Below are 13,186 nucleotides of genomic sequence, written 5' to 3' on the forward strand. Positions count from 1 at the left end.
TTGTGAAGGGGCTCGTTATTTCATTCCCCACATAACCACCCGCAATGGGGTAGAGTATCGCCCCTGGCGATGAAACTCCCCATTCATCGTCTCACAACAAAGTTGTCGTTGTTGACCTTTCGGGGAATAGCACCAGCCTTACTTGTTTATGCTCGTGGTTGCCATAAGACAAACATTTACCATTACAAGACAACCGGTTGCTTCTGCATTAAATTTAGAAAACTAGTAATGGAAAGCCGCAGCCACACGCTAAGAAGCGCGATAAAGAAAAGGATGAAAAAAGAAGGCGGACTTTTTTCGTGTGCTGTGCATCTGCCAAGATAAGCGAACGGTTCCTTCTGGCTGGTATCACTTGGTGTCTGGAGGCTCGTTTTTATTGAGCGTGACGAACATTAAGAGCGAGAAAGAAAACAGCACAGAGAAACTCTTTCGAACACCCTTTCCTTTCGGACACAAACGCGTTGCTCTATAATCCAGGTTACTTTCCTTCATGTGCCTTCATCAACCGGAAGAACGCAACAGTCAGCTCTGATGTACAAGTGCGTCTGTCTTCGTGAGAACATCTTTGAAGCCGACATCCTGTCGATCACAAAGTACAGCCTTTATTCTCTGTTCCTCGTGACTTCCTACTGAAAGGGGAGGAATGGGGCAATGTGGAATGTGTCAGTTGATGGCTGTCTTTTGTCGTGCAAATGGAAAGGCACTTCCTAGACACTTCCCTTTCTGCTTTGTGACACAAATGACGTCGTTACATGGACCTATTTCAATTGTTTGCTCTATTTTTGGCTATATGGGCTATACTTGAAAAAGGCCATGAATATGCACTACGCCAAATGTGTTGCTCGTGCGTAATATTGAACAAGCGAACCCGGTTACAGTCAGTTGAACGCCACGTATCGTTTACGCGAAACATTTCGTCCTGCTCAACAAGTGTTCTGGCACGAAAAGCTGCGTAATGCTTTATGTGCTGCGTGTAGGATCAGTACTCGACTCATTTCGCGATGTAGTGCCGGAATGCTACGGGGTAGCCGTAGTTTACGGCTTGTCGTTACCACGAAATACCATCATCACCAAAATAAAGCTGTTGTTTGCTTTTTATCGGGCAGTTGCGGTTGTTGGCACATACAATGCACGGGAGCTAAAGGTTCTAAGTTCTTTCAGGTTCCTGAAAACATACTGTAGCGTACGTAAATGCAGCACGCGCGTGATGCCACACACACATTTACAGGGGATGATGATGTGGTGGTATTCGGAAGAAAGGCCCCGGAAATAATGTTCCCCGAAGAGGGACCATGGGCAGGGGAGCGGACAACTGCTCACTCACCCATCCAGAGCTGAGACCAGACATTTGCTCAGCTCGTTCTATTTTACCATGAGCCCACCCTAACAGTTTCATAATTTATTTTCGTCTTTTCCACTGTGTGAAACACTTTTAGAACACATCTTTTAGAAACGAATACATCGTCCGACAGCTGCTAAAAAAACAGCTGCGATATTCCCTTGGTGGAAGTAATGACTTCTAACTCAGGATATGACAATGTTAGAAGCTGTCAGTCGTTTTTGCCCTTCGTAGCCGTGGCCACAGCTCGCTTTCCTTTGTTGTTTGGAGGTGTTGCACTCAAAATTTTTAGTCTGCATTTGTGTGGTACTGATCTTGTAAGAAACTAGAAAATAAGGGGGAGAGGGGTCAGAAATCTTTCGGTGCTCGTTATCTGTACAGAGAATACTAGAAGGAGAAACACCCCCTCACATACACAAGGCAGGACCGCTCCCTGAGACATGAAGTACTGGTAACCTTTCCGAGGTTCACCTAACTAGGAAATTTCCATTCCTTGTAGGATTACGCTATGGGGTCATCCGACAGAATATAAGGATAACCTTCCCAGCGTCTCTAGCGTATACTAGCTGTTGAAGCATGCTAGTACAAAAAGAAAACTAATGTCGCGGCTCCAAATTTTCACGAAACGACCATAACGCTTATATGAGCGCCCACTGCATTTCTCGAAGTCATGGTTGAAATCTCTGGCTGGATTAGTTTACCTTCAAAACATTTCGTGAAAGCAGCATTGATACACAATATTTTAATTCGCTTTTGCACTTGTCAGGCACGCGAAATTTTCATTATAGTTCAACCAGTCCGCTTCGCAACTATTAAACATATTTGTGGAAGGAAATGAACGACCAATAAATGCCCTCCATTATTAGACTAATCGGCTTCGCCTTTACCGACATATTTATTCATAACGCACTACCACGTGAGTCCTATATGCTTCTATGCTTGTGCACATGTATGAATTATTTTATTGTTAAGGAGCTTCAGTCATGCGCGTGGTTGAAAACATGACGCAGAAATTCCCGTCTTCCGCAGTCTTCCCGTTCCCGCCCTAGCCACAACAAAGTATGTTAGCCTTCAAGAAACATTTTTTCTATTATACTGTGCCACTAAACACGGTAACTTGCGAAAACAACAGGCAAACTTTGAGCTTGAACTGAGCATTTGTCCGCCTCGAGCTTTCGGACGGTGAGCAAATGTACGGTGTGAGCAAATGTCAGATAGGCGTTCTAATGATCGACATAGAGGGAGACATAGCAGTGTGTATTGTCATCAAGCACGCGAACTGCCTACGGAGGTAGTCCCCTTTGCATTGACACTAACTGCACGTTACAATCCCACAAGCTAGATAAAAACACTCTCTAGGAGAGTTTGCTTTTCGTACTGCCCATACCATGCGAACAATCCAAACACGGGAGAGTCGCTGCAGAGGACAGTACAGTCCTAGCAAGATGGCTAGAACATGACTTGCCACTTACCCTGAACGTGACGGAAAAGTCGAGTAGACGTCAGCCAACGGCGAGAGCATTCCAGAAGGCCGTACAGTGCTCCCTCACGGGTGATGTTGCTGCGAAGACCTGCCCTGACAGCCTGAACTATATCTGCGTCTCCGAAGTCTGGGCCACCGAAAGCCAGCCGGCAACGACAGATCCAAATTTGAAAGTTTATCTCCGTAATGCAAGCGGGACCTCGCGACCCGCCGCAGAGAAAACGGAACGTGTGCCTAGTGATAGTGGCACGAAATACTGGTGGCGGCGTGGCAACGACTTCTAGGAAGCACAAGCGACTGTAGTTCCAGGCCACTCCCAGGTAGCACAATCGATCGGGGAGGTATCGGGCCATTACTGGGAGCAACCGGCCAAAGATATCGGGCACATATCGGCCCCGATATCGCCCCAGTAACTTTTTGCAACATTTGGCGATATCGTAGGGGTATCGGCCATAGATGTCGGGCCGTTGTCCTCTGCCGATATCATCCCAATATTGTGCTGGTGTCAGCGCCCGACATCTGTCCGATCTCTTACCCGAATATTGTTTTCACGTCTTTTCTCCTCATTCTGATCCCTAACGTATTCTCTGTGCTCTTCCTGTTAGTAATACTCATCGTATGTCTGTATTAAAAAGCCAGATGCACATGTATCAGTATCACTGTTTAATACTATGTTTTAAAGCATCACAGACATAAAGGTCAACGTATTGCAGGTACAAAATATTACAAAACAGCACGCATGCCTGACAGTGCTCCTCCAAGATGTGTGTACTCGGTATCTGACTATCAATCGTCCGTCCCCTTGCGCCATTCCGGTCAGCTAACTTTCCTATGCGTCGTCCAATTTCGCCTTCGGTAGCAGACCTGCACCACCGTTTCGCTGCCTCTGAAAAGAAGTTTGTAGAGTTGTCAATCTACATCCGAATCTAAACCGTACAAGTTGCACATACCCACAACAACACATTCACGTAGGGAGATTTCCTGGAAAGCCTTTTTCTTCTGCAGACCCCTGAGGCTGTATTTTAAGGCAAGGTCATTGGTCAACAAGCATTTCATGATGAGGATAACTGAAGAAGGTAGTGGTGCTCGTCCAATGCATGCCAGAAAGTCAACCTGCGGGAGAGGAAGGAGACCACATACTGGGTGTTCAACGAGTGTCGTTTTGCCCTTAGCAACACATTTATTACACTGTAAAATTAAAGAGGACCGGGTCTAAGGCACCTTATTTATATACTTAGATATATGAGTGTTTATAGTATATACCATATATAATATATACAGTCAAACTCCTTTACAACGAAACTCAGGGGACAGCAAAAAAAAAAAAAAATTGCAGTAAAGGTATTTTCGTTAAAAAGGATGTCCATTATTGGACCTATAGGGCTCCAGCGGGACCGCAAAACAATTTGCTGTATTGGTATTTTCGTTAAAAAGGTGTTCGCTATAGAGGAGTATAGTATACACCACTTTCTTCACGAATGCTGGAAATGAGATTAAAAAAATGCCCTGGCCATCTTCAATTTGTTGCAACAATTCCCTGACCTCCTTTTGTACGTTCCTGTACCTCTTGCAGCGCGACGTTGCTTAATTCGATCACATCACCGGTGCACCTGCGAATTGGAAAATATAAGCACGACTGGCGACGCATAGGAACACGCGCCGCGCGAGCCGACAGCAAAGTGCCTTCCCACAGGAGCGGACGCACTGATACATCAGACAGACAGCAATCTAATTGAAGAGACCGATTCTAATCCCCGAACGCTTACACAACCGTGACAGCGGAGCAAACCAACCAAACACACTTGCACCACTTGCAACTATGCACACTTCTGCAAATAAGCGTTTTGCGTTTACTTTGTCTTCGGAAATTGGCGACGGTTGCACGATAGCGAGGGCATGACAATTTGAATGTACGGCGCTGCATGTACTCTGTCAAACGCCGCAAGAAGTCTTCTACTAACACAACAAGTTACAGTTAACCACAGAAGCACACTTTAGCGGCTTATTACCTGTGAACACGACGAAGTCGTAACTTGGCAAACAACGAAGTTCGTACCAGCAGCCGGGAAACGAGACACTTCGTTGGGAGAAGCGTGCTCGAAGTAACCGCTGCGCATGCGCAACGCAGCCAATACAAAAAGAAAAACTAAGTGCGGGGACGTCACCAACGTCACCGGCACCGCGCAGTCTCTCCTCCTCGTCGTTCTCTCTCCCGGTTCTCTTCGCACACCACTTGCCGCTCGGCCCGCTCGGCACGACATCGGCTTCTGACGGGGAGGATCGGCCGATTTCCGCCGCTGGAGCGCCGATCGCTCCCGCGACTGGCCCGATAGGATGTGCTACTTGGGTAGCAGATGAGCGCGAAAAGTGATGGGCAAATCAACGAACTTAAGCTGCCGCAGGACAGCTCTGCAACGATTAAACACGTGGCCAATTTACACTTGTAGTACATGCCTGCTCCTCGAGGGCGGTACTATTTTTGAAGAGTGATGTGGGCAAGTATTGCACTTGTGCAATACGAAATGTCCGGTGAGGAAATGTCCTGGATCCCACGGGCAGAGATAGGCGGGAAAAAATGTTCCCAGGGTGACGCTATACCAGGTGTGATCCGACGAGGGTTTGGTTGACTCGTGAATGCTTTTCACAAACTGGGGGGCGAAAGTCGGATATGCTACTTATGCATCGAGTTTATCGAGTTTCTGTAAATAGATGTTTTGGCACAACATTGCGTTAATTCACACTATATGAACGCACATATTGAGCAAGATGCGCAACTGTTTTGAGAAGAGCCTTACTTTGGAACGTACAGTACTGTTCATCGGGGTGTAGGAACCTTTCGGGGAAAAAAAAGGAAAAAAGATAAAACAGCCCGGGAAAAACGGTCCCATCTGGCATGGTAGGAAAAAAAAAAAAAAAAGGTCCCGTGCTCTCCGGTGGTGCTCCTGGACTGCGTAGAATATGTGGGAAAAAAAGAGAGAGTGGAGTATTAGGAAATACCATCACAGGGAAAATGGCGTCCTGTTACGTTTTAGCGAAAATCGTTTTTGAGAATGGAGTTTTTGGCGAAATACACATTGCTCTACGATGACTTTTGTTTCGATTTGGTGTCCTTCTTCTGTGAGAATACGCGCGAAAGAAGATGAGGTGTCACACTGTAAGCCTGTCTTCGTTTTGTATTTCTGGCGTCCGTTATCACCACCACAAATTTGTTGGCATACAACAACTGGTACTACACCCTCAGGTACGAACTTTATCATTGGAGATCAAAATCGACGATTACATTCATCATGTATAATGCATAGATTTCTTCTAATTGTAACATGAGCGGAACATAACGGAAACAACCGTTCTTAACAAAACGGACTGCTGTTATATTTACCACGTCTACCCCGGTTACTGTGGTGATTGCTTTGGAATACTGCTCTACTGAACTGTAGTCAGTAATGGAAAGCTCCAGCGCTTTATAAGTAAATGGTTTTGTCGCGGAATGATCGCCTTGGGTAGCAAAAACGTGCATCGCCAATGTCAATGCAGATCACCAATCTCAAGCCCCGATGATCATACTTTTTAACCGGATGAGAGGTACTTCGTCTTCTTGATGTTTGCACACAGCTCACAGCTCACGAAACCATGGTATAGGTTTTTAAGGAACACAGTTGAGACTGCAAAATTCCTGCAGATTCCCGAATAATAGAGGGTGGTCTAATTGGAAATGCATGCATTGCTGACTTATACCGGCTGTTGACCCGCCAGTCCTCCCCTATATACCGGAACTTTGCGCATTGCACGAAAAAGCATTTTTTCATTAAAACGTAACCCACTAAACTATATGGCAGCTGCTCTAAAACGAGGCTACCAAAAGCAGCCTAGAGGCACCATCGGCAGGCACGGGACAAGGGATTTTTTCCGGGACCCTGTTCATCGATAGTTGGAGTTGTTTGTCGTGTACGTTTTCCGAAAAGGCAGACTCTACGTGAAAATAGGTCAGCCGTTTGACATATAGTATCGGAAGTTGAGCGAGAAGTATTATAAGGAGCGCCCAAACGAAACAAGAAATTGTTTTATGGTAGGCGATCATGAAACGGTTACCTGAAGAGTTTCCGGGTCCGAGAACTTCTGGTTATCGACACTCTGTCTGCAATGTAGACGACGCTACAATGATCACACAAGAAAGAACCATTTGGCAAGGTGGTATCGACTATCCGAAGCGTCCCGATAATATTCGCGACCCGCGCACAAACTTATTGAATACGCGAGTAGTCCAGTGAGGCCTTCAGAGTTTAGAAATAGCTTCGTTGTACTACAAGCACAAATAAACCGTTGCTTACGCTATGGCCACGTGTGGGATCCCCCAGAAGCTTGACATCTATCTATTCGCCGCCGGTGTGCTGCCCGTGCCCAAGCGCTCAGATCTGAGGCTGCTTCCTACAGCAGTCACATGCAGTCCATCGACCCCTTGGTTGCCTTCTTCATTGCGTGTCTCTGCAGTCGCCACGAGGAATCACTTCTGTGGCTTCTAGCTGAGGCGAGGTGGCCAAAATTCCTGATTATCTTCTGCACTGCCAGCAACGCCTTCCCCAACGGCAAGCCATCCGTCGCCGTCCAATGCAGCTTGGGTGCAGCACAATGCCATGGCCACCCTCCTTGGTCCCGTCCCTCGGCTACACTGTACCTTGACCTGCCCAGTGGGCCGTCAAGCCAGCTCTAGCTTGGCTAATCTCTCTTATATCCCATAATAAACAAACAAATAAGCACTATACAGCCCTGCTGCGCTTCCTGCAAGACTCGGGCCTTGCGTCCGCCCTCTGAGCAGGCTTTCTCGCGCCATGTCGTGCGTGTGCTGCACTGACTGTTCTTCTTTCTTTCTTTTTCCTTTTTTTTTCTTTATTATGTTTATGTTGAGTTTCTTCCTCCTCTTTCTTTTCTTGGAGTAGCAAGCCGGCACCGGCCTGGCTGACATTTCCTCTTCTATTTTTCTTTCCTTTCTATTAAACATATCCCCCCTCCCCCCCAGCAGCAATGTGATACCGGGAGCTGCAACTCAAACGCAGATGGGCTTGACGCCTCGTTAGCATGATAATAATAGTTGGGGGCACCTGTCACATGAACGAGAACAAGAAAAAAAAAGAGCTTACGAAACTGTTCTTTAAACAAGAACAGCAATTTTTTTCACTGTAAAGAGAGATATAAAAACCAGTACAAGTAAAACCTGCACGCAGACGTACGGTAGCCTGGATTTAGCGGGCGCAAGACTTGGGCAATACCAGTGGCAGGACCTTACGAAGCTTTAGAGCATCTTTTAGGGTTGTATCCCGTTTTGGTCAGTTTCATTACGGTCAAAAGAGTCTCATTACGCCCAATAATCCTTTGATCCCTAAGTGTCTCATTACCAGGGATCCTAGGATTCCGTGGTCGCGGAAAAACGCGGATTTTGATTTTGGACATTGAGAAACGAGGATTTCCATACTTCTCGGGGGGGAAAACGCGGGTTTATCATTTTAAATAGCGCGTAAATAATCATTGGTCGCAAAAGTCGTTCTCTACGTACTGCGGGGAATACTGAATTGAGGCCGACCCGTGATGCCAGGTATGACAAGCAACAACTTCGAACGCTAGGCTTCCCCGAAGAATGTCGGCAGGAGTGGACGGTCTCTAAACAGGTAGCTGAAGACACCAGCATCGAAATACATAGTCCACCCGACAGTCTTTTGGAAGGCCCTGGCTCAACGTACTTCCACCCTTTCCCAACAACAACTTTATTTTGGCTTTGGAGAGTGGGGAGCTTCATCGCCACAGGCGATACTCTACCCCATTGCTGGTGGGAAAGTGGGGAAGAAAATAACGAGTCCCTTCACAATAACGATCGAAGTCCGATGGTGTCCAGAAATGTCAGAAGAGCTTTGAGCGCAGAGCATTGCTGGGCTGGATTAGGCCAGGGATCAAGCAATTTCGATAGTGAGAAGGGGCGAGAGTCCAGCTGACGAAGAGACTCGGAGAGTGTGGTTCGGGAAGGTTGGTAGTGGGAGCAATGAAGAAGAATATGCTCCAGATCCTCAAGAACACCGCAGTGGCAGCGGGTGGGAGAGTCAAGTTGTCTCAAGCGGTAACGCCACTGAGCTGTAAAGGCCACATAGAGGCGCCTTCCGTGGATTAATGCAGCATCTTGACGAGAGGTATTTCGTGGCATGCGGAAAGCGAGCGTTGGATCAACTCTGCTCAACATAGAGGGGGGAAGAATGTCGGTTCTCCATTGGCGGGAAGCCAGGGGTGTCACTAGGCGTCGGAGAATTGAACGGCGGTCTCCTCTCAGAAGAACAAAGCTGGCCCGTTTCCGATACGAGAGTGCTGCTTCTGCGGCGCTGTCGGCCAGCTCGTTCCCTACGACACCACAATGGGCTGGAACCCACTGGACAACTAGCCGGTGGCCTGCTACGCAGGTAGTGTGGTAAGCCATTAACACATCTGTGACTAGGGGAGCGGATTGGCCTCGTATGCCGGAATTTTCAATTGCTTGAAGTGCAGATTTGGAGTCTGTGAAGACTGCCCATTCCCGCGGTGTAAAATCAGCGATGTGTTGTAGAAAGAAAAGAATGGCATAGAGTTCCGCAGCTGTGGAGGAGGTTGGATGTGAATGGCGTCTTCCATGCACTACGCCTACGGATGGTATGACGAATGCTGAGGCGGACTTGTTGTTTCGGGATGCGCCATCGGTATATGCTGCCGTAAACGTAGAAAACTTCTCGTCTACCAGAGCATGAAAATGGGCTCGTAGGACTTGAGGGGGGACCTGATCTCTTCTTTCCAGAAAGTTTGGAAGGCGTACAAAAGTGGGCGGTACCGGTAGAGACCATGGGGCTTCCGGCGGTATAGTGTCCTTAGTTATGAAGCCAGTGAGAGTCTGGCGTGTCCTCTGCGCTACTCGATAGAAGTCGCTTTCAGGGCGGTATCGAATTTTCCTGAGGAGCTGGTGGCGGGGAATATGAGCACGCAAACGGAGGAAGTGCCGAGCCGTTTCACGTTCACGGAGAACCTCAATCGGGAGCTCACCAGCTTCAGCGAGTACTTGCCGTGTTTCAGCCATTCTTTGAACTCCGAGGCATCGACGAAGGCTTCGAGCAAACAGGGACCGAAGTGTATTTAATGAAGTGGTTGATATTGCCACGAATCATCTTCGAGAAACTTCTAGGGCAGGCACGAAACGGTACATCTCATCCCGGTGCATGCTGAAGAAGAAGACAGAAGCTTCCAGACACATCACCTGCTGCACGTGCTGTTTATAGACTTTTCGGGGCGACGCTTAAATGCTTGTGCGCTCCAGGCTGGAGCATTCATTCATTCTTTGGACTCAGTTGTGCTCAGAGAGCTATCACTCTTGTGTTTTGCTACCAAGTAGTCTAATAAACCGTTCGCTGTTTATTCGACGACTCGCCGACCCATTTCGCTTCGTGTCATTTCTGGTGGAGGTGCGGGGCAATCCCTGCTCAACGGCCTGGAAGAACGGAAACGTCTGAGTCGAAGACAGCGTGATCTACCTTCGGAATTCAGGCCATTGGGAACCCCCAACTCGCAAGAAGATGAATACGACAGCCACCATCGGCAGCGCGGCACGGCAACAGCTGGGCGCATTCGCGACCCGCCCAACCTGCACCACTCAGCTACAAGCCACGCGCACAAGGAACTCGCAAGACAGACGTACGGCGAACGTCAGACTTGAGGCCGCTCTGCTACCACTGTGAAGAAGCCACCCGGGTCCACCGCCGTTTCCCGTACCGACGACTGGGGCTTCACGGATTTTCACGTCACGCCTCCCGCCTTCAGCGCGTAGTCATCCCGCCGCAACTGAACAGTCTACGGCAGCAGCATGCTTCTGCTGACTCACGACGCGACCGGTCTCCGAGCTCGACGCACAGCAATACAAACCGCTGCGACGCACAAAACCTTACCAGTGACCTGCGAATACTGATCGACGACCACGAGACAACTGTATTAATCGATAACGGCGCCGACGGCAATGTTAAAGACGACGACGTTGGCTACGAGGCTTCGCAGGGTGCAAACGCAATGCGATGAGCCGACACAGTTCTGGCATCGGGACGATGCCACGTCTACGGAGGGGGCAATGCCACGAATCATTTTCGAGAAACTTCCAGGGCAGGCACGAAACGGTACATCTCATCCCGGTGCATGCTGAAGAAGAAGAAAGAAGCTTCCAGACACATCGCCTGCTGCACGTGCTGTTTCTAGACTTTTCGGCGCGACGCTTAAATGCTTGTGCTCTCCATGCTGGAGCATTCATTCATTCTTTGGACTCAGTTGTGTTCAGAGAGCTATCACTCTTGTGTTTTGCTACCAAGTAGTCTAATAAACCGTTCGCTGTTTATTCGCCGACCCATTTCGCCTCGTGACAATATCCTGTGCAGAATAGGAAGGCTGTAAAGCACAGTCGCCCTCACCAATGCCGCGTTGAACCGCGAGCTGGTAACGCTGATCACAGCCCCATCCTGAGCCAGAAAGATGTTGAATTGCGGGGAGCCATCGCTGCACTTTAGTTTCAAGGTGTTTAATGTGCCGAGCCCAGCGCAAGTCCGAGTCGATTACCACGCCAAGGAAGCGGTGGAAGCGTACCGGCTCAAGCTTCTTTGTACCAAGCCAAAGAGGGAATTTGGCCATAGCTTTGCGCGTGAAAGGGAGCTCTACACATTTTTCGGGTGAAAGGTCCATCCCAAGGTGCGTGAGGTACGTATGAATATTATTTAAAGCGAGCTGCAGGCGGCGCTGTATGGCTGGGCGTGATTTGCCTACTGTCCAAAGGGCGACGTCATCTGCATACACGGAAAACGACACTTTACGAGGAATTACTGATTGTAGGCCGGCCATCACCACGTTAAAGAGTGTCGGGCTGAGAATGCTTCCTTGGGGGACTCCTTGTGGAACAGGATGCTGAGGGCTTTGGCCTTGGGACGTACGGGCAGCGACAGTTCGGTCTGTAAGGAAGTCTTGGAGCCAGATGAAGAGCCGACCGGATACCCCAAACGAGCGCAAGGCGTCACCCTTTCCCACATTGCGATACCGTTGCTGCAAGTCCTTGTCTCATCTGCTGAGTATATAGAGCGAGCTTCAGCATTTAAGCTGGGAAGGTTTTTCCGGCTTCAACCCCAGCTCATAAACCGGGGGAATGTCGCCGGGACGCTCCAGATAAATTTTAATGCAGCTGCTTAATCTTTTCGTTGAATGATTTGAGATAGTGTGCCTCCAACATTTTTGTGCTGTGTGCGCGGTTGTATGTTCCTTGAAGTGCTGACGCTAGTGGCGGTATACACGAACGGAGCAAAAAAAAAAAAAAAAAAAAGAAGAAAGAAAAGGAAAGGAAAAAACACATTTAATATTACATCCCTCTATAACGATTCAATGTTACTGTTTATGCATAGATTTGCGACCTTGCCTGTTTACAATATGCGGACTCGGGACAGACCGTAAGTTATGTATGTGCCTATAGGTGAGGCCGAAAAACGTTGGAATTCCAAAATTTTAGCGCGAAATTTGTTTTTTTTTTCTTTCTAATCACGGAAAGCTAAGATCCCTGCTCATTACGTTCAAAATCTCAATTCGGTCAAAGGTGCCGCATTACTTCAAAAGCCTTCTCATTTTGGCCAAGAAAGGCATCATGTCAATGCGCTTAGCTACTTTACTAAGCTGTACGGCAGTCTATCATATTCTAACTGGTATTGTAGGTTTTGAATATTTGTACTCTTTTACTTCCATAGCACAGTGAGAAAATTTGTCCAAAGCATTTTTTTTTCTACCAGTACTGTACACTGCATGCTACTACATGCATACTTTTTTCGAGTCATCCATTAGTCACTGGTCAAGGAAGAACATCTTTGTCATTCGACCTCGATTTATTTCCATTCAGCTTGCGATGGTAGAATTCTTGTTTCTGCATGCCTACCTACATGAAGCAAAAAGCAACTGTGAATAAGCTACAGTCCTAGAAAACAGGCATTTGGCTCACCATGGCTGGTTTTAATGTGCGCAAACTGCATCTGATATACATTCGTTTTCGAATGCTTGGCTAACATAAATCTTCATCTGGACTAACTTCCAGGAAAACACGTAGCATGATTATGGAATGAATTTTGTTGACATATAAAAACATGTGGAAATAAAATAGTGACACAAAAACATTGACAATGAAAAATTGTAGTAGTTCATTCAACGATGCATGTATTTTTTTTTATCGTTTCTTGTCCAAGGAAGCAGTGCACCAAGGTTAGAAAGGCTACGGCTTCACAACAGGACCGATATTTTGTTTGTGACAACAGCTCTCCTCCTCGAGCACTCTCTGGGCACTGTGCAGCAACGTC

The 13,186-nt window shown here is 47.6% G+C and overlaps 2 long non-coding RNA genes across 3 annotated transcripts; one reads left to right on the forward strand and one right to left on the reverse strand.

Moving 5' to 3' along the window:
- Positions 1–3,470: 3,470 nt before the first annotated feature.
- LOC135383948 (uncharacterized) lies at positions 3,471–4,938 on the reverse strand. 2 transcript variants are annotated; one of them, XR_010420175.1, is made up of 4 exons: positions 4,832–4,938; positions 4,365–4,432; positions 3,773–3,935; positions 3,471–3,708 (listed from the first exon to the last, which is right to left on the reverse strand). It is a non-coding gene; the product is annotated as an uncharacterized LOC135383948 (long non-coding RNA). The 2 variants fall into 2 exon arrangements; XR_010420174.1 differs by lacking the exon at positions 4,832–4,938 and having other exon boundaries at positions 4,365–4,521.
- Positions 4,939–5,976: 1,038 nt separating this feature from the next.
- On the forward strand, positions 5,977–7,582 carry LOC135383949 (uncharacterized). Its single transcript, XR_010420176.1, has 2 exons — positions 5,977–6,063; positions 7,311–7,582. It is a non-coding gene; the product is annotated as an uncharacterized LOC135383949 (long non-coding RNA).
- Positions 7,583–13,186: the final 5,604 nt, after the last annotated feature.

The sequence above is a fragment of the Ornithodoros turicata genome, chromosome 2, assembly GCF_037126465.1.
Source record: "Ornithodoros turicata isolate Travis chromosome 2, ASM3712646v1, whole genome shotgun sequence".
Classification (NCBI taxonomy): Eukaryota; Metazoa; Arthropoda; class Arachnida; order Ixodida; family Argasidae; genus Ornithodoros; species Ornithodoros turicata.